We start from the raw sequence: 25,955 nt of genomic DNA on the forward strand, positions 1-25,955 counted from the left end.
GTATTTTTCTATTCTATTAGCAAGAAGAAGCTTACAAATATTTACTGAATGAGTGAAACAATTATCCAAAATCTAGGACCTACTCATTGTCTATAAATGATTATTTTCTCCATTATACTATTACAAGTTACTCTCAATATTTATTCTGGGAAGGACACTTTCTTCAAGTTTTGTTTGAGCCACAGATTTCTAGCTCTACTCTTACTGGGAGTGCATGATTTTGTTAGAGCCTTACATTACACAGAGAAAACTTAAATATAAGTATATAAAACACACCATTGACCAGCAGATGGCTCTACAGAGCAACAACAAAAAAATCACGACATGATTTAAAGCTGATGTATGTGTAAATCATTATTACAGGAAATCTTTTTCACATTCTGTGTGTGTATGAGAGAAATTGGAATGGTAAAAATGAAAACATTTAACTTGTTAAATTAACTTAGGCAAGCTAAATGTTTTGGTAAAATTTTAGAAGAATATAATTTTCAAGAAGTTCATCATGAAGTTATTACTGTCAACTTCTACATCAAAATTTACCCATAATATATGCAAAAGTAAAGGCCGGGCGCGGTGGCTCAAGCCTGTAATCCCAGCACTTTGGGAGGCCGAGACGGGCGGATCACGAGGTCAGGAGATCGAGACCATGCTGGCTAACATGGTGAAACCCCGTCTCTACTAAAAATACAAAAAAAAAAAACCAGCCGGGCGAGGTGGCGGGCGCCTGTAGTCCCAGCTACTCCGGAGGCTGAGGCAGAAGAATGGCGTAAACCCGGGAGGCGGAGCTTGCAGTGAGCTGAGATCCGGCCACTGTACTCCAGCCTGGGCGACAGAGCAGGACTCCGTCTCAAAAAAAAAAAAAAAAAAATATATATATATATATATATGCAAAAGTAGTTCAACACAGATATCAAGAGCAAATTGTCCGGAATTAATTGCTGCTTTTAAGTGTCATCTTCTAAATAGTGTAAACCAAGGTCAAGAATATTCAGCAATCATTATTTATTCAGATCTAAAAGTAATGTGATGTTTAGAAAAGTGATTGTATTAAAATCTCTTTTAGATACACCTGAAATGATTTTTGAAATTTAAAAAGTACAAATTAGGTAAATACAGAATATAAACTTCCTTCTGAAAAATATCTCTAAGAATAAATATATACATAATGGCTTATACCTCAAACAGATATACTGATTTCCTTTGATATTCTTTTTTTTTTTTTTTTTTTTTTTTTCCGAGACGGAGTCTCGCTCTGTCGCCCAGGCTAGAGTGCAGTGGCCGATCTCAGCTCACTGTAAGCTCCGCCTCCCAGGTTTAGGCCATTCTCCTGCCTCAGCCTCCCAAGTAGCTGGGACTACAGGCGCCCACCACCTCACCTGGCTAGTTTTTTGTATTTTTTTAGTGGAGATGGGGTTTCACCGTGTTAGCCAGGATGGAATATTCTTATGTATTATGTGTTATTTTATAATCACTGTTCCAGGGATAATAAAATAAAACATTGCTGTTTCTAGATTTTAATGAAATTCATTCTGTCTCATTCATTCATTCAACCAACATTTATAGAGCACTGGCTATGTGCTAAGCAAGCTGTTTTAGGCACTTAAAATGTATAAATTCATTTAATTCTCAACTTTATGAGATAGATACCATTATTATCCCCATTCTACAGAAAAAAAAACTGAGGTATGGAGATTAAATAACTAGTTCAAAGTCAGAGAGGGGACAAGTGGCAAATGCAAACTCTGGTGGTTTAGCTCCAATTCCAGTGGTCTTCCATGCATTCACTCATCAGAAAATATTAATTGGAGTATACACTGCTCTCCTAGATGTCATATAAAAATGTATGCACAAGGGGACTATAATCTATGGAATAAACTTTACATTGGTAGGATGTTTTATAGTTACAAAAGTATGTTCATATACCCATGAATATTAAGTAACTCTTCAAGGAAACAGTGCAGAAGACGGTATAAGCTGGTATGTATAATAAAATACCATATTAGTGGTACAGACAGTAATTTAATAATATAACCAACCAAAAGAAAAGATGGCTATAGACTACAGTAGGCAGATATAATCTAATGGAGGTGGTGGGAGTTGAATGGAGCTAGGCCTGAACAGTGGGGAGGATTTGAGGGCACAGGGAGGAAGTAGGAAAGGTACTATTCTGGCAGCCCCAGGAGTACAGAGATTAGAAACCAATAAGACCTGATCAGAACAGACCCCCAAGGCGGGTTGTGGAAAATAAGGTTGAACAAGTAGGAGGGAGCAGATTTTGGAGATCTTTGAACGTTAGGAATGCTAGAGACTACAAGGGCAAGTAATTGATAAGTCATTGCTAACAACCCAGCACATTCCTGGGAGCTCATTTAGCTGCTAAAGTCATTATAGCATTTGCTGTAGAATACTAGAGTTGAAAATACTTGTTAGAGTTGTTAAGGACTCTGCAATTGTATACATCATTTATTGATTAACAGACCATTCACTAATGCTTATGGAGTGTTCTGAAAAATCCAGAGCTACTTGATTTAAGTATTTCTGCTAATACTGTTTCATGAAAATTAATGTTGTTTTTCTACCTTATTTATAATGCTTTCATACTAATTTGTCTTTGTATATTTTTAAATTCTTCTCTGCACATATTAAACCTTTATCATTCTTCCCTCCTCTTCTCTACTGTATTCTCACAGCAAAAGTTATGAACACAGGGTTTAAGGTTAAATATGTCTCTTTTATGGTATAGAAAAAGAGTTGTCTCCATGGCAAGATAATCAGTTGATTTAATCAATTGTGTCTAAGATAATAAAGGAAAAATATTGTCTGAAGTCATTTAGAGTAGATCAATGATTGGTGAAGTAACTCAACCAAAAAATATACTTTTAGTTGACAATATTGCAGAAAACTACTAACTTGAAAAGACTAGGATGGTTAGCCTTTAAATGGTTAGGATTCCAAATATGGGTTGTTGAGAGGCACCTTATAATATTTCTTTGATGTTGATGCAGCTTCCCTCTTTTCCCCTTCCTCATCTCCTCAAGTATTGTAGGACATGTATTTATTGTTTAAATGAAAAAAAATAAAAATAATTATTGAGTGTTTTACTCTGAATAAAGTGGATGACATTCTTGGTGACAAAGTCACAATTTAGGAGCCTTTTCAAGCAGGAAATAATTTTATTTTATTACCACCCATCAATATATACTGAAAATGTATCAAAGCACAAAATCTTGGGGATTCAATTCCATGTACTGATAGAGCCTAGTTGTACCAAATAATTTGTACCAGAATTTCTTCATCTTTGAGAGTAGGAAGCATAAAAAAGGAAATGAAATGGAATTCTGACTTCAGTTCATATTTGTTTAAGAAACACAGTTGAAATGTAGCAGGTGTGTACAAGTTAACATTGTTGGAGAGGAAAACGTAGCCTTTCTGAGATCAACAACAAATAGATTTTTCACATTTAGCCTATGAAACCTAAAGATAAAAAACACTGATTAGATTGAGAAGGGTTCAACTTCCATCTGGTCAAAGGTTGCAGGCCAAGTTCTGAAAGACAGTGAAATAGGGAGGAAATAGTTCAGTCAAAAATAAGAAACAAAAACACAGACAAATACAGGAACAATATTTTCAGAAACATTGACCAACGGAGTTGTGAATTCAAACTGACTAAATGAAAGTGTGAAGTATGTGGCGTTATCTTATTTCTTTTACTTATCTTATTTCCCTTATTTTCATTGACATGAATGTGGGAATGAGAAAACAAGGAACAACAGAAGAGAAATATGAAATGAATAAGGAATGGATAAAACAGAAAATTAAAACATTTATTTTCTCGTTTCTTTGTCTCCTATATTTTATTTACAGATTTTAGTATTCCCTTCCAAGGCTATATATCCTTCATATATATCATCCAATAGACATCCTTTTTTTACTTTGTTATATTGATGATGAGACATATTTAGAAGATGTAAGATAAGAATTGCTAGATCAAATCCTGCCATGCAGGACAACCAGTTAAATTTGAATTTCAGGTAAGCAATGAATACTTTTTTAGCATAAACATGTCCCATATATTGCATGAAACATAGTTAAACTAAAAATTATTCATTGTTTACCTGAAGTTCAAATTTAACTGCCTGTCTTGTATTTTTATTTGCTAAATCTGGTAGCCCTACTAGGAAACAGCCGCTAGTCTTAAGAGAGGTGGATCTCCTTGGGCTCTTTATTTTAATGCATTTACTCTGGTTTATCAATATCTCCTACTTAAAATTTTTTAATTGAAAAAAGTATACTTGTCATGAGTGTACAGTTCATTGAACTTTCACAAACTGAACACACCCATGTAACCAGCATCCTGGTCAAAACCCAAAATGTTATCCACCCCCTAGAAGCCTCCCTTGTACCCTCTTCCAGCAACATGGTTTCCCAGAGCTTGACCTTTCCACTAAGGGTAACCATTATCCTGATTTCTAAAAGTATAGACTAGTTTTGCTTATTTCACAATTGTTTTTATCTAGTGTCAGTGGTCTCATCCTTGTATTCTAAAAGAATATCCACTCACTTGGTAGAAACAAAGACCCCCCTGGCACAAGGTTAAATGACCAGTTGACTGGAGATGGTTGAGGCTGGGGGACAGCTCTCCCACCTCCATGTATTAAGGGAATTCTCTAGGGAGTGGTATTTATCTAGAACTCCACAGTGGGTAGCACGTGGGTAGATCCTTCCAGTGGACCTAAGAGACAATAAAGGCAGAAATCTAGAAGTTGTGGGTCTTCCAGGATGTGGTCAGGTTATGAATTTTGGCTAGGAGGGGCTGAGAACCAAGCAGGTGGTTTGGTCAATGACACCTGAGAGACTGTAAGAACTAGGCATTTGACACACTCCCCCATGCACATCTTCATGGAAGTGATCTGTTCAGTTGCTGATCCCCCAGCAAGGTTTCTTCTCGGCGGTGTTTGTCTGCAATGGCACAGCTTTGTTGTATAAAGTTGTTTCATGGAACCACGAAATTTTTCTATCATTTCCTCAGTTTGTAGACAGATAACTGCACCCATTCTACAAGAATGCATCACAACCATTCCCATAACTAAGGACAGAAACCAGAAGGGCTCCAGAAACCAGAAGGGGTCCCTTCCCCTTCTCTCCAGTAGTATTGAGGGGGAGGACCACGGAAATAGAGCTCCAAGAGAAGGCAGAGCAGGACCTTCATCTCCACCAGCTTGGAAAAGGAGGCTCCAGGGACCCACTACAGTTCACTGGGTACTCACCAATGCTTCCTTGGAGCAGAGCCCACATGGCTGAGACACCCATGGCAGCAACTGAGTAATTGGGTAAAGAGCTGGAGTATATGACATGGGTGGTTAAGGATGCTTTTCTGACCAGAATCTTACATTAGGAATCCTGGTGATTCAATTTGCAAGGACCACCAAATATTTGACTGGCTGGTGCCAGAAAGTCTGAATGGTTTCTCTGTAGCAGCCTTCCAGGCAAAAGTGAGACATCAAAATATTTGCCTCTCCACCAAGTTCAAAACAAAGAAGGCAAAACATAGTTCTTCCATCTCCCATCACTGCATTCCTCCCCTACCTGATACATAGTCTGTCCTATTACAGAAGGGGATATTTGTTGCAGTATTGTTCATAATACCAAAAAAGCAGAACACTCTATTCAAGAATGGAACTTTGACTAAATACATTACACTACAACCAAACAATGTAATCCTATTCAGTCTTAAAATGATGTTGTAGAAGAAAATGTTGTAGTAGTAGTAGTAGTACTAGTAGTAGTAGTAGTAGTTATAGTAGTTGTAGTAGTGTGGGCCCCATAAAGCCCACACTACCTGACAGCATTGTTCTAAGTACTGGACAAATGTTGACTCACTTAAATATTCACAACACTTTGTGAAGCAGGAACCATTATTATCCTCATTTTACAGATGAGGAATTTGCAGAAACTATTTCAGTTAAAGGACACACCCAAGGGTCACAGAGTAAGTGACAGAGCCAAGATTCAAATTCAGATAGGCTAGATCCAGAGTCCAGTCTATGAACTGTTGCATAATAACAAATGAAATGTTAATCATTTGTAATTACAGGAGAAAAGCAGGCTAAAAAATAGTTTGAAAAGTGTGATTCCAGTTCTGTATCAAACACTAAAAAATCATATGATTATACACACACAGAAAAATTGTTGTGTTGCCTGCCATAGTGTTAATAGTATTACCTCTGAGAAGCTGCATTTAAGTGATTCTTATTTCCTTTTTAATGATTTTCTATCATGTCTATATTTTCTATAATAAACCTTTATGATTCCTTCTTTTGAAACAGGGTCTCACTCTGTCACCCAGGCTGGAGTGCAGTGGCGTGATCTTGGCTCACTGCAGCCTAGACTTCCTGGACTGAGGTGATTCTCCCACCTCAGCCTCTGGAGTAGCAGGGACTACATGGGTGTACCACCATGCCAGGCTAATTTTTGTATTTTTTGTAGAGATGGGGTTTTGCCATGTTGCCCAGGCTGGTCTTGAACTCCTGAGTTCAAAAGTGATCCTCCTGCCTTGGCCTCCCAAAGTTCTGGGACTACAGGTGTGAGTCACCATGCCCAGCCTATGACTTTTTTTTTTAGATAGAGTCTTGCTCTGTCACCTATCGCCCAGTCTGGAGCACAGTGGCGCGATCTTGGCTTACTGCAACCTCCACTTCCCGGGTTCAAGCAATTCTCGTGCCTCAGCCTCCTGAGTAGCTGGGATTACGGACATGCAGCACCATGCCTGGCTAACTTTTGTATTTTTATTAGAGATGGGGCTTCACCATGTTGGCCAGGCTGGTCTCAAACTCCTGACCTCAGGTGATCTGCCACCTCGGTCTCCCAAAGTGCTTGACTTTTTTAATGAGGAAAAAATTCTAAGACAACACGATTTCTTGTGGTTAAATCAGCTCAACAATTGTGACCTTAAGGCAAAGTCTTCTGGTGTGAAGATGTGGAGAGAAGTCACATCCTATGGAAAGCTTTCAAAGGACATCCGCAGATCACATCATGCCAACCAATTTGCCTCAGAGGAAAATGAGCTTCAAACTCATTAATGCATAAACTCAGTGCCTGGAAGGCAAGCTATATTGAGCATCAAGCAGATATTAGAATATTGAAGCTGGCAGGGACCTGGAGCCTCTAGAGTCTAATCCCTCTGTTGGCAGAGACTGAGGCTGGAGGGGATGCCTATAGAAAGTCAAGGCAGGTAACAAGGGAGGCCCTTAGAGAAAATGGAACTTGCCCTAGGAAGCAGAACTAAGCAGAAAATTTCACAAGTCATTTAAAATTTAGTCACAGAATATCCTGGCTAGCAAGACAGCACCTGAGATGACTTTTATCTTCTCGTGGCCACAGAAGTTTACTGAGAAAAAGAGGGAGGGGGGAATAAAATTTTGTGAATGTATTGCAGTAAAGATGTATGCTTGGGAGAGTTTAAAATTAGCTGTGATGGAGAAGAATCCTGTTGCAGACAATGACGTGGACATGTAGCCCTTTTTTCCCAGATTACACCCTCTGACAGGATGGGGTTATGCTCAATATCTCCCTGGAAAAACGACCCAGAGTTCCTGGACTTCCAGCCCAGTCTGGATTTCCTGAGGGATTACTTAGGCCCCACCCTTCCAAGACATCACAGTGACTCATCTGAGCAAAGTGGAGAGGGCTGGCAATCTCCAAGCAACATTGTTTCCCAGAGCTTGACCTTTCCAACAGCTCCTCCCACAAACAGGGCCAATTAGGGAGTCCTGATGATGAAGAAACACTCTCAGCTGTTCCCCTTCTCAGCTGGTTAGCAGCCGCTCTTTCACCCATCAGTGGTTGTAGGTCTCTCTGGCTCACTGATAATGTACTACCTCTAGAGGGCAGTTAAAGCAGGATTCTCACTGAGTTCTGGAATGGTAGTACTTCACAGATTGTAATGAAATTATTCAAAATGTCCTCGTGAAACAAACCCATGTTCTTTCATAGAATGTCACAATTTTAGCTGTCCTCTCAAGCAATTTGCAGGACTGAATCTGGATGCAAGTGTTTAACTAAAAAGAACTATGTGATACCAGATGCTAGACTTAGAAAGAAGGGACTGAGAGGATTCAGAGGGATGGTTGTTCCCACTAGGGTGGTGGATAAAGTATTCTTTGAGGCGGTGGCCTTTGAGCTGGGCCTTATTAAAGATGAGCTGATTTTTACAGGGAGATATGTTAATGGAGGCAGAGGAAGAGGGATACCCAGAGGGAGATGTCTAAATAAAAGTTTGGAGCTATAAAAGAATGAGTCATGGCATAACAAAGTGAGAAGTCTTGTTTTCTAGCACAGAGGTATCCTGTAGCCAAGGCAAACTGGGAAAAGAACCATTGAATCTAAGACACCATGATTGCCATCGACTACAACATGCACTCTGATTTCAGAGATGTTTCAAAGGTCTTTTTAAAAAAATGCGTCTAAGAATTGACAAAACACAGTTAAATGGGATCATCTTATACAAGGTCTCAAAAACCAGCTAAGAGGGTAGATGGTGAGAAATAAGGAGCTCCTGAAGGCTTTTGAGCAGGGGTGTGAGATTATGTTTTATGAAGATTGCTCATTGCTGTGGGTAAGGCCGAGGCAGAATATGCTGTGGGCTGGGAATGGTGGCTCACACTTGTAATCCTAGCATGGTGAGAGGCTGAGGCAGATAGATAGGTTGAGCCCAGGAGTTCGAGACCAGCCTGGGCAATATGACCAAACCTCATACAAAAAAATGCAAAAATTAGCCAGGCATGGTGGTGCACACCTGTAGTACCAGCTACTTGAGAGGCCGAAGTGGGAGGATCACCTGAGCCTGGGGAGGTCAAGGCTGCAGTGAGCCATGATCGTGCCACTGTACTGCAGCCTGGGTGACAAGAGTGAGACCCTGTCTCAAAAAAAAAAAAAAAAAAAAAAAAAGAAAGAAAAGAAAAACAACCACTGTGCTAGAGCTACTTAATTAGCACAGGCTCCAGGGAACTAGAGGAGTGGTAGTGGGAATGGAAAGGGTCAGACACAGCCTTTTCCAAGGAAAAATCAAGTGAGTCAACTGCACAGACATGGTAAGTGAGAGAGGAGTCAAAAATGAATTGTAGATGCATAACGAAGACAAATGTGGTATGCCTGTCATTGTAATTTATGTTTCCTACTCATTATGCTTTCTCATTGGACATTTTTTCCTTTACTGATTTTTTTCTAAATGGTAAAATTTTGTTATTCTTTTTCTCCCACATACAGTGTTTAAAAGTTTTGATACCCAGCATGGTACTCACATAAAAACAGACACACAGACCAATGGAACAGAATAGAAAACCCTGATATAAATCCACGTATTTACAGCCAACTCATTTCAACACAGACACCAAGCAAATGCAATGGGGAAAGAATAGTCTCTTCAATAAAAGTTGCTGAAAAACCTGGATAACCATATGCAGAAGACTGAAACTAGACCCCTATCTCTCACTATATGCAAAAATCAAGTAAAATAGATTGATGACTTAAATTTAAGACTTGAAACTATGAAACTACTAGAAGAAAACATTGGGGAAATGCTCCAGGACATTGGTCTTGGCAAAGAATTCTTGGTGTAAGACCTCAAAATCACAGGCAACCAAAACAAAAGACAAATGAGATTACATCAACCTTCTGCACAGCAAAGGAGGCAACAAGGTAAACAGACAAGCCACAGAATAGAAGAAAATATTTGCAAACTGCTCATCTGCCAAAGGATTAATAACCAGGATATATAAGGAGCTCAAACAACTCAATAGCAAAACAACAAATAATCCAATTTAAAAATGGGCAAAAGATCTGAATAGACTTTCTCAAAAGAAGACATATAAATGACCAATAATAATATGAAAAAAATGCTCAACATTGCTAGTCACCAGAGAAATGCAAATCAAAATCACAACAAGATATCTCACCCTAATTAAAATTGGTTTTTGTCAAAAAGAGAGGCAATAACAGATGCTGACAAGGATGTGAAGAAAGGAGAACCTTCACACACTGTTGGTGGGAATGTAAATTAGTACAACCACTATGGAAAACTGTATAGAAGTTCCTCAAAAATCTAAAAGTAGAGCTATCATATGATTCAGCAATTTTTCTACTTATATATATATCCAAAAGAAATGAAATCAACGTATCAAAGAGACTTCTGCATTTCCAAGTTGATTGCAGCACTATTCATAATAGCCAAAATATGGAACCAACCTAAGTGTCCATTAATGTATGAATGGATAAAGAAAATGTGTTATATATACACAACAGGACATTATTCAGCCACAATAAAGAATGAAATCCTGTTACATATAGCAATATGGATGGAACTGGAGGTCATTATATTAAGTGAAACAAGACATGCACAGAAAGACAAATATCACTTGTTCTCACTCATATGTGGGAGCTTAAAAAGTGACTATCATGAAGATAGAGAATAGATTGGTGGTTACCATGGGCACCAGAAACATGGGGTGAGGGGGTGAAGAGAGGTAGACTAATGGGTACAAATATACTGTATGATAGAAGAAATAAAACCTAGCGTTTGATAGATCAATAGGATGATCATATTTTACAATATCTATAGTATATTTCAAAATCATTAGACGAGAATAATTCAATTGTTTCTAGCATAAAGAAAAGATGATTTTTTTTTTTTTTTTTTTGTGAGATGGAGTTTTGCTCTTGTTACCCAGGCTGGAGTGCCATGGCATGATCTCAGCTCACTGCAACCTCTGCCTCCTGAGTTCAAGTGATTCTCCTGCCTCAGCCTCCCGAGTAACTGGGATTACAGGCACATACCACCACACCCAGCTAATTTTTGTATTTTTAGTAGAGATGGGTTTCACCATGTTTGCCAGGCTGGTCTTGAACTCCTGACCTCAGGTGATCCACCCGCCTCGGCCTCCCAAAGTGCTGGGATTACAGGAGCAAGCCAATGCGCCTGGCCAAAGACTAATATTTAAGGTGATGGGTCTTCTAATTACGCTGATTTGATCTTTACGAATTATATGTACCCTGAAAATATGTACACCTACTATATATCAATAAAAAGTAAAATTTAAAACAGTTTTAATTCCCATCTTTACAGTGCTAATGGTTGCCCTGACATATTTAAGCCTACATTTTTACATCAACATCAAAAATTAATAGCTACCCATTCTTAAACAGAATTGGAAATTTGGCCGGGTGCTCACGCCTGTAATACCAGCACTTTGGGAGGCCAAGGGGGGCGGATCATTTGAGGTCAGGAGTTCAAGACCAGCCTGGCCAACATGGTGAAACCCTGTCTGTACAAAAAAAAAAAAAAAAAAAAAAAAGAGCCAGACGTGGTGATGTATGCTTGTAATCCCAGATACTAGGTAGGCTGAGGCCAGAGAATCACTTGAACCCTGGAGGCGGAGGTTGCAGTGAGCCAAGATTGTGCCCCTGCACTCTAGCCTGGGTAACAGACTGAAACTCCATCTTGGAAAAAAAAAGAATGGAAAATTTAACCACTTTTTCCCTTCTCCGTTCTTACCCTCAGTCCCATCCCCTTCAGGCTTTGGTGCTATTATCACATTTGACATTTTATTTGGGGGCTAGATTTATGCACATTTTGTATATAGTCATGGACTATGCTATGCAAAATATTCCCAATAAACAGAATCAATTTCAAGCCACCAGAAATACATTAAACTTATGGAAACTTCTACCCCAAGGCCTGCTATGAATTTAAGTCTATGGTCTATGTGGTGCTAATTCCTAATCATTCCTGACTGCCTCTAAATTGTTTCAATTCTTAACACTGTTATCGTTTCTTATTTCCTTAAATTTTATTTTAATTTTTATTGTTCTGAAAGTTCTTATGATTTAATTAGCATATTTTCCATTCTTACCTTGGGATGTATGCTTCTAGAATAACGCATGCAGTTTTAGTTGCTGAACCTTAAGGAAATTATTGAAGATATTCAGGAGCAGAGAGTTACAATAAAATGTTAGACGATAGGCCGGGCGCGGTGGCTCTTTGGGAGGCCGAGACTGGCGGATCACGAGGTCAGGAGATCGAGACCATCCTGGCTAACACGGTGAAATACGGTGAAATCCCGTCTCTACTAAAAAATACAAAAAAACTAGCCGGGCGAGGTGGCCGGCGCCTGTAGTCCCAGCTACTCAGGAGGCTGAGGCAGGAGAATGGCGTAAACCCGGGAGGCGGAGCTTGCAGTGAGCCAAGATCCAGCCACCGCACTCCAGCCTGGGCGACGAAGCGAGACTCCGTCTCAAAAAAAAAAAACAAAAAAACAAAAAAGTTTGACGATGAAGGGCTACTGCTGAGTAGGGAACAACAAAAATGATTAGAGCTCTTGGATTTGTGAAAGCAATGATTTAGAGGGCACATGGTGAAAGCTTTTAAAATCAAGAGGCAAAAATGAGGTGAATCTAATTGTAGAATCCTTACACTAACACTAGAAGATTTCTTGCAACTTTTAAGAAATAAATTGAGAAAAAAAGGTTGAGTTTCCCAAAAGTAAATTTCATTAGGTAACTTCTTTTGCCCCTCCGGAGCTGCTTTTTGTCCTTTTCTACCCTGCTATGGCCCTAGGAGGCTGATCTACACTGACCACATCAACAAGCACCCTTACCTTCTGGCTTAGTGATGAGCTTGGTGAGTGGGGTGGGGATGAGCAGCACTGTGGCAGAAGAGTGGAAAATGGAGGAAAGTGAGGTCGGGGTATTTATTCCCCAGCTTCCGCCCCACCAGGGTGCCCAAGGTTGGCTGAGTTTGTCTACTGAAAGCTAGCACTTGTGTCACACAGTTCTCTCCATATGCTTTGTGAGTTCTGGTAAACACATCTTCCCCTTTCCATTTCAGAATTATGAGCAGTAATAGCCCCACATTGTTGCAAACTCCAGATACTATGTGCTATTGCTGATTTCTGCAAACCCTGCTCAGGCCTTGTAAATAGTGCCTTGACTACTCTCAATTGCCCACATGGAGTATGCCCTCTCTTTCCAGACCCATACCAAACCCTGACTGACGTACTAATTAATGGACCAAGAGATCTCTGTAACTAAGAAATAATAAGGGTAGAAAATACAAATGTTTAAAAAGTGACCATGGATAAGACACTAGTCCTGACTTTGGGAAACAGGTGAATATTAGACCATTTTTAGATTGTATTGTTGGGGCCAAGGAGCACCTGTTGGGCTGAATGGCTGGGTGGAAGTAGGCTTTTTGTTTTGAGAGAATGAATGTTCCCACTATCAGTCATCCTTGGAAGTGGATAATCCCCATGTGAGAAATAAACAAAAACTATGGACTGTAGAAGGAGGGACCTCCACCTGTCTCTGAATTAGGGATCTATTTGGTCCTGGACTTTGAGGTATGAAAAGGTAGGCTCATGCTGAGAGTAAGCTGTGCCCAGGGAAGCTACAACATCAAGCTTCTATTTTTGTCAGAGTGGCAACAGGGACAACAGCAGTTCAGAGAAGGAAACAACCAGCATATTTTGATAAGAAGCTCCAGGTAAATAACCCCTAGGCCCAAAAGGTATTACATCTTCATCCTAGCCCCACCAAAAAGCAGGAATCATTATCAGGATGTTTTCTTTGGACCAAAGGAAAAAGTTTATCTTTCCTGAGGCTGAAGTCAGGATAACAGTGGGCATCAGTGGGTAGATATGAAAACATGATAGCAGAGCTCTCCTGAAGGTCAAAACAATGAGTTGAAAAAGTGAGAGAGGAAGCATGGGAGAGCTCTGCTTTAGAGCAAATATAAGGTAGCACCAGTAAAGTTTCACATACAGTTGAAACCACTTTGAGAGAGGTGAATTTCCAGCAAGTGGGTTCGTAGGAGAGAATACTGTAATATTTTTGGTATGAAATGGAAGGATACTTTCCATTGTAGTCATAGACTGGGAATCTGGGAATAAATGGGTTACAGAAATAGCTTCTAGGCCAAGTGCAGTGGCTCATGCCTATTATCGCAGAACTTTGGGAGGCCAAAGTTGGAGGATTGCTTCAGCCCAGGAGTTCAAGATCAGCCTGGACAACATAGTGAGACCCCATCTATCTAAAAAACAAAACAAAACAAAATTAGTTGGGTCTGGTGGTGTGCAACTGTCCTAGCTTCTTGGGAGGCTAAAGTGGGAAGATCCCTTGAGCTCAGAAGGTTGAGGCTGCAGTGAGCTGTGATGGTGCCATTGTGCTCCAGCCTGGGTGACAGAGCAAGACACATTTCTTTTTTTTTTTTTTTTTTTTGAGACGGAGTCTCGCTCCGTCGCCCAGGCTGGAGTGCAGTGACCGGATCTCGGCTCACTGCAAGCTCCGCCTTCCGGGTTTACGCCATTCTCCTGCCTCAGCCACCCGAGTAGCTGGGACTATAGGCGCCCGCCACCTTGCCCAGCTAGTTTTTTGTATTTTTTAGTAGAGACAGGGTTTCACCGTGTTAGCCAGGATGGTCTCGATCTCCTGACCTCATGATCCGCCCGTCTCGGCCTCCCAAAGTGCTGGGATTACAGGCTTGAGCCACTGCGCCCGGCGACACATTTCTTAAAATGAACAGACAAACAAACAACACAGAGATAGCTTCTAAGGGGTTAGGTAAACCTTATGTGTGATAAATTGATAGTACTTTCCTGACGGCAGCTAAATCACATTCCTGACCTTTTGGGTTGATACTGGAGAAACTGAGCCCTCCCACAAATTCCCTTGCTACTGCTGCTGGGATCAGAATGCAGGATTTGGTGAGTATGGAAACATTTAAGGATTTTTTAAAAATTGAGGTTGTGCAATTCATTCTCCCTATATTAGAGACGGGAATAGTTCTTGGGGCTTTCACAAGGTTGATGTGATGCTCTGAAGGTTGATGTGATGCTCTGATTTCTATTTTGGTGTAATGGGACTTAGAATCTCATTAGGGGCCAAACCAAGTCTCATTAGTCATATGAGCCTTCACGTTTACCAAAAACTTGTTCTCTGCTCTGGTGAGAAAAGGAAGGGCCTGGTGTGCCAGCTGAAAGGATATTGCCTGACAACCTCCACAATATAATGTGGAGCTTGGGCTCAGCTCATGTGGCAGTGAACCCAGGTATCATCCAAAAACACTGCTGTGAGTTACCAATTTGCATCAGATGCATTTTCCAAGATTTTTTGAAAATATCAAAAGTAACAATATATTCAGTGTTTTGTAATAGCTCAAGGAGATAAATTACTGAAAGAGGAATATCAACTCCCATACCAAGAATAATTTATCCTGTCCTTGAAAAATGTTAATCAAACTTTAGAGATCTAACTAGCCTAATACCTTAAAGTGACAACCTGGGATAAGGAGAGATTGAGACTTAAGGTTTTAATATGAACTGTTCTATGACCACATCTTCCTGAATATGTTTGAAGCCTGCAGTGTCAGACTTTCTCCTGTCTGCCATGACCAATTATATATAAGTGGGTTCAAAAATTCCACTTCAGGGACATTTTGTTTCTCCACAGGCATAATCATTACTCTCAGGAATTTGTGAGCCCTCCTCAAGGAGAAGTCATTTTCTGTGTGAAGACAGTGAGATCCCCTGTAGTGTGTTCACCTTAATCTGTTTCTAAGACATCTGATTGAGGGTTCATCTGCCTAGCACCAACTTGCCTTGCCTCCCTGTCCTCCTTTGACCTTTCTACTTAAACCTGATGTCATCTTCTCCAAGAGCATGTGACTCAGGCAGCATAATGTCAGGGAACTATTATAGACACAGTGGATTAGCAGCCAAGGAGTGGTTCCTCTGACTTGGGCTAGCCAGGGTTCTCTGAGGATTCATTCTCTGGCAACCTTGCCACTCAGACTGTAACAGCTTTGTAATTTTGAGGAGTAATTCTGAATTATAACACGGCAGGATCCACAATGGATGAGCTCATTTTCTGGGTGCATTATGTGGGCATATTATCTCAATTATACTGACTTGAACAAAACCTCCAAGAAAGGGAGGTCTTTGTTTCTAATGTTTCTATTTTGACCCTGTTATAGTTTTAATCCAATCGCACACCTCCATTCCATACACACCCCTTTGGGTCCTTTTATTCTTCAGAAAATCCTCCTCAGGTTCTGAGGGCTGTACCTCCCTTACCAAGACAAGTTCATTTTATGACCAGCACAGCTTTATCAAACATAGAGGGATAGGAATGGTGAATTGTCTCCTGCAGCCTTTCACTGGCACTGTAGGATGGGTATCATTCAGGCCTCTGCTACATCTTCAATAGCAATGTCATAAAAGGCAATGTTTATGGGAACATTCTGAAAACTGAACATAAGGCATGAATTTTTTAAAGTCCAGCCTATTTCTACAACAGGCAAATTAGATTAATCTTCATACCAATTTACCTATAACAGAGTAGCAGCTTCTGGAAAATAGGTAGATGTCTTTCAACATCATAATTAAATGGTAATTAATTTGCTAACATTAGTCAAACACTCAAAGGGTAGATACTTAAGCTGATAAGAAGAAAGGGGCACAAACCTGACTTCTGCCAACCTTAGAATGTTTTTCGGGTTTTCCTTAGAATACAGCTCATCAGAATTGACTTCTTCATTTAAACTAATTCTCATCATTAGGTTTGAGGTTAATTATAGTAGGAACATAGCCAAAGGGCAATCGATTGTACTGACTGAAGCATCTCAGAGAAACAACATGGCAAAAACGTAACTGGGTTCTGGGGCTAATTTGAGATTCCTTCCCCTGCTATTTACAGAGATTGTAGGTCATTGTTGTTGTTCCAAGTATATTTTGGTCCTATCTGTCCAGGAGCAGAGGACAGTCAGCTAAAATATCTTTGCTGCCAACAAGTATGTATCTTTTTATTCTTTTTTTTTTTTTAAGACGGAGTTTCGCTCTTGTTGCCCAGGCTAGAGTGCAGTGGTGCCATCTCGGCTCACTGCAACCTCTGCCTCCCAGGTTCAAGTGATTCTCCTGCCTGAGCCTCCCAAGTAGCTGGGATTACAGGTGCCCACAGCCATGCCTGGCTAACTTTTAAAAATATTTTTAATAGAGATGGAGTTTCACCATCTTGGCCAGCTGGCCAGGCTGGTCTCGAACTCCTGACCTCAGGTGATTCACCCACCTTGTCCTCACAAAGTGCTCGGATTACAGGCTTAAGCCACTGCACCTGGCCTTCCTTTTATTCTTCAGAAAATCCTCCTCAGGTTCAGGGAACTATACCTCAAGTTCATTTCATTAATGCTGTGGGTTTTCTCTTTCAAAAATAAATATAGAAAAGTAATTTGGCAATTCCTAAAAGGGTAAAACATAAAATTACCATACAACCCAGCAATTCCAGTCATAAGAACTGAAAACAGGTATTCAAATAAATATCAGCACTTTGGGAGGCTGAGGCAGGAGGATTACGAGGTCAGGAGATCAAGACCATCCTGGGTAATATAGTGAAACCCCACCTCTACTAAAAATACAAAAAATTAGCTGGGTGTGGTGGCACGCATCTGTAGTCCCAGCTACTCGGGAGGCTGAGGCAGGAGAATGGCTTGAACCCGGGAGGCGGAGGTTGCAGTGAGCCGAGATTGCACCACTGCACTCCAGCCTGGGTGACAGAGTGAGACTCTGTCTCGAAACAAACAAACTAACAAACAACAAATAAATAATAGTACACAAATGTTCATAGCAGCACAATTCATAATAGTCAAAGGTGGCAACAACCCAGGTGTCCATCAATAGATGAATGAATAAACCACTTGTGGTATATGCATGCAATTTAATATTTTTCAGTCATAAAAAGAGAATGCTGTGACATGGATGAACCTTGAAAACGTTAGGCTAAGTGGAAAGAGGCCAGACACAAAGGTCACATATGGGATGATTCTATTTACGTGAAATATCCCGAATGGGTAAATTCATAGAGATGGAAAGCAGATAGATGGTTTCTAGGGCCTTGTGGTAAGTGGGTATGGATTTTCTTCATGGGGTGATAAAATATTTTGGAATTTGATATACATGGTACTTGCAAAATATTGTGAATATACTAAATGCCTCTGAGTTTTTCACCTTAAAGTGGTTAATTTTATGTTATGCAAATTTTGCCTCAATAAAATAATTTGAAAATAAATGCAAAACAGCATTTTGTTCAATTCTCTGCATTAAGTATGATGCAACTCAGAATACCCTTCAGCCTTAGGCAAGAGGACTATAAGCCATGGGTAGAGAAACAACTGCTTGTACCAATTCCTGACAATGAGAAGCTACTTTAGCTACCTGTAACATGCCAGTTTCATAAAGAGAAGCCTGACAGTTCACCAAAAAGAAACATTACCCAGTCCTCATATGTGTTGACAGCCATTTCAAAATAGAAGAGCCATTCATTTCTCTGACAGCTACAGAGCTTGAGATTAAGTTTTTCATGATTCACAAAAAAAGTACTTCCAATAGAAAAATGATACACTTGTTTTTATGAAAAGAATCTTGCAATTGGTGATCTGCAGAAGAAAAAGAGCCTATTTCTGCTCATACATTCCATTGCATTTACATTTTTAATACAAAGATAAAGTCAAGAATTCTCTACTTCTCAGTGTCAGGAGGTGTCAGGATTGCCATTCATCATAAAATCAGAGAGGTAAGAACAATAATTAAGGTTTTGGGACCTAGACCCAGTGACGGCTAGGGAAATAAAGGAAGAAAAGAATGACATGGTAGGCCGGGCGCGGTAGCTCAAGCCTGTAATCCCAGCACTTAGGGAGGCCGAGACGGGCGGATCACGAGGTCAGGAGATCGAGACCATCCTGGCTAACACCGTGAAACCCCGTCTCTACTAAAAAATACAAAAAACTAGCCGGGCGAGGTGGCGGGCGCCTGTAGTCCCAGCTACTCGGGAGGCTGAGGCAGGAGAATGGCGTAAACCCGGGAGGCGGAGCTTGCAGTGAGCTGAGATCCGGCCACTGCACTCCAGCCTGGGCCACAGAGCGAGACTCCGTCTCAAAAAAAAAAGAATGACATGGTAGAGGAATTTAGTGAGGGATGTCACATGCAGTGGAGGCTGGTGATCTTCTGTTCTTCCTTCCCAGAGGAAAGAGGAAATGTGCTTAACTGCAGAGGAGTTTCTATTTGGCATTAATGTGTTCTTGCTGCAAGAATTAAAAGACATCAAAATAAGACACTAAAGGAGAGTATAATGTTTCTTCAGGAGACGTTTTTAAGACTCAGGTTAGTAAGCGTTTCTCTGGGAAGCTGGTGGACTTGCTGAGCTCTGAAGGGATAGCCCACTTCTCTGACTCTGCGAAAGCTGTAACAGATCAGGACAGAAAGGACAACTTTCTTTCTAATATCTTAATAGACCTCTCTGCCTGTATCTAATATAATTAATTCCTTCATGATTACTTTATAATTAATTTCTTCATGATTACTTTCTTATTGTCCTGACCTTAGTGAGGGCAAGGATTAAAGTCACTATTGCAGTAAGCTCTTCCCTACCCCACATAAGTTTTTCATTCTCTGGCTTAGTTCTTAACTTTTTTCTCACAAATCTATTTAATCATCTTTGTGGCATTTTTGTCATTATTTTACACCTCTTTATTGCCCTCAGAAGTAATCTCTATGATGGGGGAGCCCAACTTTTGAAAGGAAGTGTAAGTGCTCTTAAATAAATATGCAAAAATAATAGAATGCATGAGTTGTCCACCCATTTTGTTTCTAGTTGCTATCGTTTTATATAGGGTCACAGAAAAACCCTTGTTTGGAAGAGGCTGGGGTGTGCAGTGTGGGGCCGACGGGAGGACAGGGAGGAAGGAGGAGATGGTATTGATGCACTGCCCCATGAGGACTTCATTAGAAAATAAAAACTGGCCCTGGAGCCAGGAATTCCTCAAATTAAATATTAAAGACTCATCTGACCAGAACTCTTGTGCTACATTTATATTTTACTAGTTAAAGGCCAAAGGATTGAGGGAGGCAAAGAAACAACAAATAGTTTACTTACTACTACACAGCCAATCAGTAGCAGAACTGACGTTAGGAGTACTTTATTAGGAATTCAGTGCTACATGTACTGCACTAGGCTGCCCACATTTGGAAGCTCAGTTAATATAAAATAAATATATTGTGAAGTGCCTCCTTTCAACCTTGTCCACTGCATTGGTATGACCTCTGGAGAGGTGGTGGTGGTTCCTATTCCTGAGGCAGCTCCTTTACCTCCTGTCTCCACCATATCCTGCAGTTCACCTGCAACGTCATTACTCACTGTTGCCACCTTGCTCTTGGGAATGAAGAATGCATCTTTTTGTATTCTTGCTGTCCAGCATGCCACTGCTTCCTCCATGAATTTGAAAGATATACTGGCTGACCTGATGTGTAAGAAGCAGGCCAGAATTAAAACCTTCAGGCAGCAACATGGCAAGATGGTGTCAGGCCAAATCACTGTGAACATGAAAAATGATGGCATGAGAAGCATCAAGGATTGCTATATGAAACGTCAGTTCTTGATCCTGATTATAGTACCTGTTTTTTTAAGGCCATGGTATCCCTGAATGCCAGAGACTGCTGCCAAAAACTAAAGGTGGAAAAGAATTAAGGGTGGCAAAGTTGTGTCAGATGAACATTTAAGAGAATACATCTGGAACAAACTCAGGACAGGTTGTCCCAGGCTCTGGTCATGCAGTCTTCTAAGGAAGACTGATTCATGGTATACCTGTCAGTGAGAGTTTGCTCTGAAACACCTGCCTAGTGATTCCATGTTAAGCTGACTGCTCAACTGTACAAGATTTTGTCCAATATCCTCTTAGAGCAGGGCAAGGCCAAGAATCCTTGGCCCAAGTTGATGCTCACAGTGGGGTGTTGCTCCAGGACTATGGTATGATGGCGACGAATTACTACATAGTCCTATTTGGGGTATCACAAGCAGTGGGTATACTGGCACAGTGCATCTGGAGGCGAGCCCGAGGCTTCCCTCTGGAGAGGTCCAAGTCCATGAGCACAGATGGTCTGATGGAGTTTGTGAATTCTAAGGGTAAAACTGAAGACTGTGGGGGAAACTGACTACCAGAAAGTAAAAAAGCTTAAAAAGAAAGTGTACTTCTTTTTTTTATTTCAGGAGGCCTTTGAAGACTTAAGATTAAATTGTATCTGAGACACTGAAAATACATTTGAGGTAAAAATATATATTAAAACATCAAATGATGAATAGTTATCCCATATATATGATATATGTATGATATGATATATATGATATATATATCTCACATTTTCTTTCTCCAATCATCCACTGATGGACACTACTTAGGTTGATTCCATATCTTATTGTAAATATTGCTGCAATAAACATAAGGGTGCAAATACCTTTTTTTTTTTTTATTATACTTTAAGTTCTAGGGTACATGTGCATAACATGCAGGTTTGTTACGTATGTATATCTGTGCCATGTTGGTGTGCTGCACCCATCAACTCGTCAGCACCCATCAATTCATCATTTATATCAGGTATAACTCCCCAATGCAATCCCTCCCACAAATACCTTTTTTATATAATGATTTCTTTTCTTTTGGGTAGATAGCCAGTAATGAGATTGCTGGATCAAGGGGTAGTTCTATCTTCAGTTATTTGAGAAATCTCCATACTATTTTCCTTAGGGGTTTTACTAATTTATGTTCTTACCAACAATGTATAAGTGTTCCCTTTTTTCCACATCCTTGCCAACATCTGCTGCTTTTCAACTTTTTATTAATAGCCATTCTGACTGGTGTACGACGGTATTCATGGTGGTGTTAATTTGCATTTCTCTGATGATTAGTGATGCAGAGCATTTTTTTCCTGTTTGTTGGCTACTTGTATGTGTTCTTTTGAGAAATGTCTGTTCATGTTCTTTGCCCACTTTTTAATGGGGTTGTTTTTTCCTTGTTGAGTTATTTGAGTTCCTTGTAGATTCTATATATTAGCCATTTGTTGACTGCATTCTTTGCAAATATTTTCTCCCATTCTGTAGGTTGCCTGTTTACTTTATTGATCATTTCTTTTGCTATGTAGAAGTCTGTAAACTTTCTAAAAGATGCTTCAAAAAAATACTTCAAAAAAATACAGAAAGGTTGAAAAACAAAAGATGAAAAAAACTCAACTATGTTGGGTAAATACAAACCAAAAGAAGACTGGCTTATCAGTTACTATTAGATAAAGTAATATTTAAAAAACAATTAATATATAAAAGGAGAAATCCACAAAGGAGATACATTAATCATAATTATATGGGTACTTGCCAATATAGCCTTGAAATTTACAAACAAAAATGAACAGACTTAAAAGAAGATCTGGAAAATTTAGTCAGAGTCTTGACAAGGAAACAGTTACCAAGCTTAAGAGATTTTAACTGAAGATAATGTAATGAACAGACTATTTACAGAGGGGTATAGGTTGAAGGAACAAGAGGGACTATGAGGGACCAAACAACTAGCAAGAGTGGCATGACATTACTCCCTCAGGCATGAGAGTACAAGAGGTGGGGACAGTATTACTGGAGCCAGAGAGAACTGGGAATGTGGAGGAGGGGCTACTCAGAATGAGTTACAGCCATAGAGGATGGCATCCAGAACCTGGGTGGTACAGGGAGGGAATGTGGGACAGGGCAAGTGACAGTAGTGAGAGGTTAAATCCCCTGACTTATTTTTCTGTCTGCTGTCTGATTTGATGGTACCAAGCCCACCAACAAAACCTAGCTGAAAATCAGATGGCAAAAGAGGTGGGTAGAGAAAGGCTGAGAATGGATTTGATGTAGAAACGTAGAATAACTGGCATGACAATCATAGTGAGAAATTTTAACATCACTTTGTCAGAAACTGATAGACAAAGTGACCAAAAATTAGGCAGATACAGAATATTTGTTCAACACAATTAACAAGTTTGATTTAATAAATGCGTGGCAGGTGGGCTGTGTGGAGACAGTGAGAGACAACTTGTTTCCGAGAATGTAAGTTCCCATACATTCTTTCTGAGTGTATGAAGTATTTCAGAGCATAATGAAATATTTATAAAAGTTTATAAATCACAAGGCTTATAATTTATAAAAGTTTATAAGTTATAAAAATTTATAAAAGTTTACCATATACTAGGCTATAAGAAAATCAAATGCAGAAATTAACCTTAATTAGCCTTAGAAATTAGCATTCCTGAGCGAAAAAAAACAAGATGTGGAATGTTACCTATATTACACTGGTATTTATATAGCAATCATCTATCTCTACTTATATATGCACAGAAAGTACCTGGATACCCAAGAAACTATGAACAGTGGTTGCCTCTGGGGTAGATGGGTAATTTACCTTTTTCTTCTTTTTGGTATTCTGAATCTTTTATAATATTTGTATCATTACTAAAGAACAAAAAATCCCCAGAAAACAACAAATAAAGCCCTAGTTTAAAAATTGCTAAATAGGCCTGGCACGATGGCTCACGCCTGTAATCCTAGCACTTTCGGAGGCTGAGGCGGGTGGATTGCCTGAGCTCAGAAGTTCGAGACCAGCCTGGATACATGGCGAAACCCCACCTCTACTAAAATACAAAAATTTTAGCCAGGCATGGCGGTGTGCGCCCGTAGTCCCAGCTACTCGGGAGGCTGAGGCAGAAGAATTGCTCGATCCTGGGAGGCAGAGGTTGCGGTGAGCCGAGATTGCACCATTGCACTCCAGCCTAGGCGACAGAGTGAGACTCCATCTCGAAAAGACAAACAAACAGACAAACAAAAAACAAAACAAAAAGCTAAATAGAATTGAGATATACTATCCTCAATTTAAAATAATCAATTCTCAAGGCAGAAGCCTTAGCTAGTTTTGTAGCATGATTAAGAGCTGCCATGGCTTACCTGGTGCTCTGCCAAATTTCCACTTACCCTCCCTATTGATTTTTTTTCCTACATAGAAAATAACATTATAAGTCTAATGTGTCTCTTTCCATTGACCCCTAGGTTGAGGTGATATCTGAAAAAATAAAAGCTGAACTTCTGAACACAAACAATATTCCTGTGATCTCTGCATATACATATTGTCTTGTTCTTTGGGAATTCCTGCCAGGGATGGCAGTCACTCATATGGCAGTTAAACAGAAACAATACAGAGGAGAAATAAAATCATCAGAACAAGAAACTAAATATTAACACAGCCCACTGAAATGAATGCCAAGAATGGAGCATCTAAACTACCTTATACATTTTTAAGCCAAATTCCCCTAGTCAGAAACAGCTAGCAGCTCTCTGAGTATGTTACCATACCTGACAGATAGTCATTAACCTGGAGCCTGAAATGTCAATAGCAAAGTAATACCTCATCTGATATTTCAAGTGTTAATAGGAACATTTGAATAGAAAACTCTGAAGCGGCCGGGCGCGGTGGCTCAAGCCTGTAATCCCAGCACTTTGGGAGGCCGAGACGGGCGGATCACGAGGTCAGGAGTTCGAGACCATCCTGGCTAACACGGTGAAACCCCGTCTCTACTAAAAAATACAAAAAGCTAGCCAGGCGAGGTGGCTGGCACCTGTAGTCCCAGCTACTCGGGAGGCTGAGGCAGGAGAATGGCATAAACCCGGGAGGCGGAGCTTGCAGTGAGCTGAGATCCGGCCACTGCACTCCAGCCCAAGCGACAGAGCGAGACTCCGTCTCAAAAAAAAAAAAAAAAGAAAACTCTGAAGAAAGAAACAGTTCTTTAACAGGCTTCCTTATACAAGGCAGAACCTACATTGACAACTTTTGTTTTCACAATTCAAACACTGATTTATTTATTTATTTATTTTTATTTATTTAATTAATTAATATATATATTATTATTATTATACCTTAAGTTCTAGGGTACATGTGCATAACGTGAAGGTTTGTTACACATGTATACTTGTGCCATTTTGGTGTGCTGCACCCATCAACTCGTCAGCACCCATCCACTCATCATTTACATCAGGTATAACTCCCAATGCCATCCCTCCCCCCTTCCCCCTCCCCATGATAGGCCCCGGTGTGTGATGTTCCCCTTCCCGAGTCCAAGTGATCTCATTGTTCAGTTCCCACCTATGAGTGAGAACATGCAGTGTTTGGTTTTCTGTTCTTGCGATAGTTTGCTAAGAATGATGGTTTCCAGCTGCATCCATGTCCCTACAAAGGACACAAACTCATCCTTTTTTATGGCTGCATAGTATTCCATGGTGTATATGTGCCACATTTTCTTAATCCAGTCTGTCACTGATGGACATTTGGGTTGATTCCAAGTCTTTGCTATTGTGAATAGTGCTGCAATAAACATACATGTGCATGTGTCTTTATAGCAGCATGATTTATAATCCTTTGGGTATATACTCAGTAATGGGATGGCTGGGTCATATGGTACTTCTAGTTCTAGATCTTTGAGGAATCGCCATACTGTTTTCCATAATGGTTGAACTAGTTTACAATCCCACCAACAGTGTAAAAGTGTTCCTATTTCTCCACATCCTCTCTAGCACCTGTTGTTTCCTGACTTTTTAATGATTGCCATTCTAACTGGTGTGAGATGGTATCTCATTGTGGTTTTGATTTGCATTTCTCTGATGGCCAGTGATGATGAGCATTTATTCATGTGTCTGTTGGCTGTATGAATGTCTTCTTTTGAGAAATGTCTGTTCATATCCTTTGCCCACTTTTTGATGAGGTTGTTTGTTTCTTTCTTGTAAATTTGTTTGAGTTCTTTGTAGGTTCTGGATATTAGCCCTTTGATGAGTAGATTGCAAAAATTTTCTCTCATTCTGTAGGTTGCCTGTTCACTCTGATGGTAGTTTCTTTTGCTGTGCAGAAGCTCTTTAGTTTAATTAGATCCCATTTGTCAATTTTGGCTTTTGTTGCCATAGCTTTTGGTGTTTTAGACATGAAGTCCTTGCCCATGCCTATGTCCTGAATGGTATTACCTAGGTTTTCTTCTAGGGTTTTTATGGTATTAGGCCTAACATTTAAGTCTCTAATCCAT

The 25,955-nt window shown here is 40.0% G+C and overlaps 1 long non-coding RNA gene across 3 annotated transcripts in view; it reads right to left on the minus strand.

The window, feature by feature from the left end:
• LOC111550546 overlaps nt 1–25,955 on the minus strand; it is a 201,806-nt gene that overhangs the window by 41,126 nt on the left and 134,725 nt on the right. Inside the window, exon 4 of one of the 3 annotated variants that reach the window (XR_002734087.2) lies at nt 20,042–20,335. The exons of 1 other annotated variant lie outside the window; for it this stretch is intronic. This is a non-coding gene — a long non-coding RNA (uncharacterized LOC111550546). Of the gene's footprint in view, nt 1–20,041; nt 20,409–25,955 lie in introns of those variants that run through there. One more of the 3 variants, XR_002734088.2, reaches the window with a different exon arrangement.

This window comes from Piliocolobus tephrosceles, chromosome 15 (genome assembly GCF_002776525.5).
Source record: "Piliocolobus tephrosceles isolate RC106 chromosome 15, ASM277652v3, whole genome shotgun sequence".
Lineage (NCBI taxonomy): Eukaryota > Metazoa > Chordata > Mammalia > Primates > Cercopithecidae > Piliocolobus > Piliocolobus tephrosceles.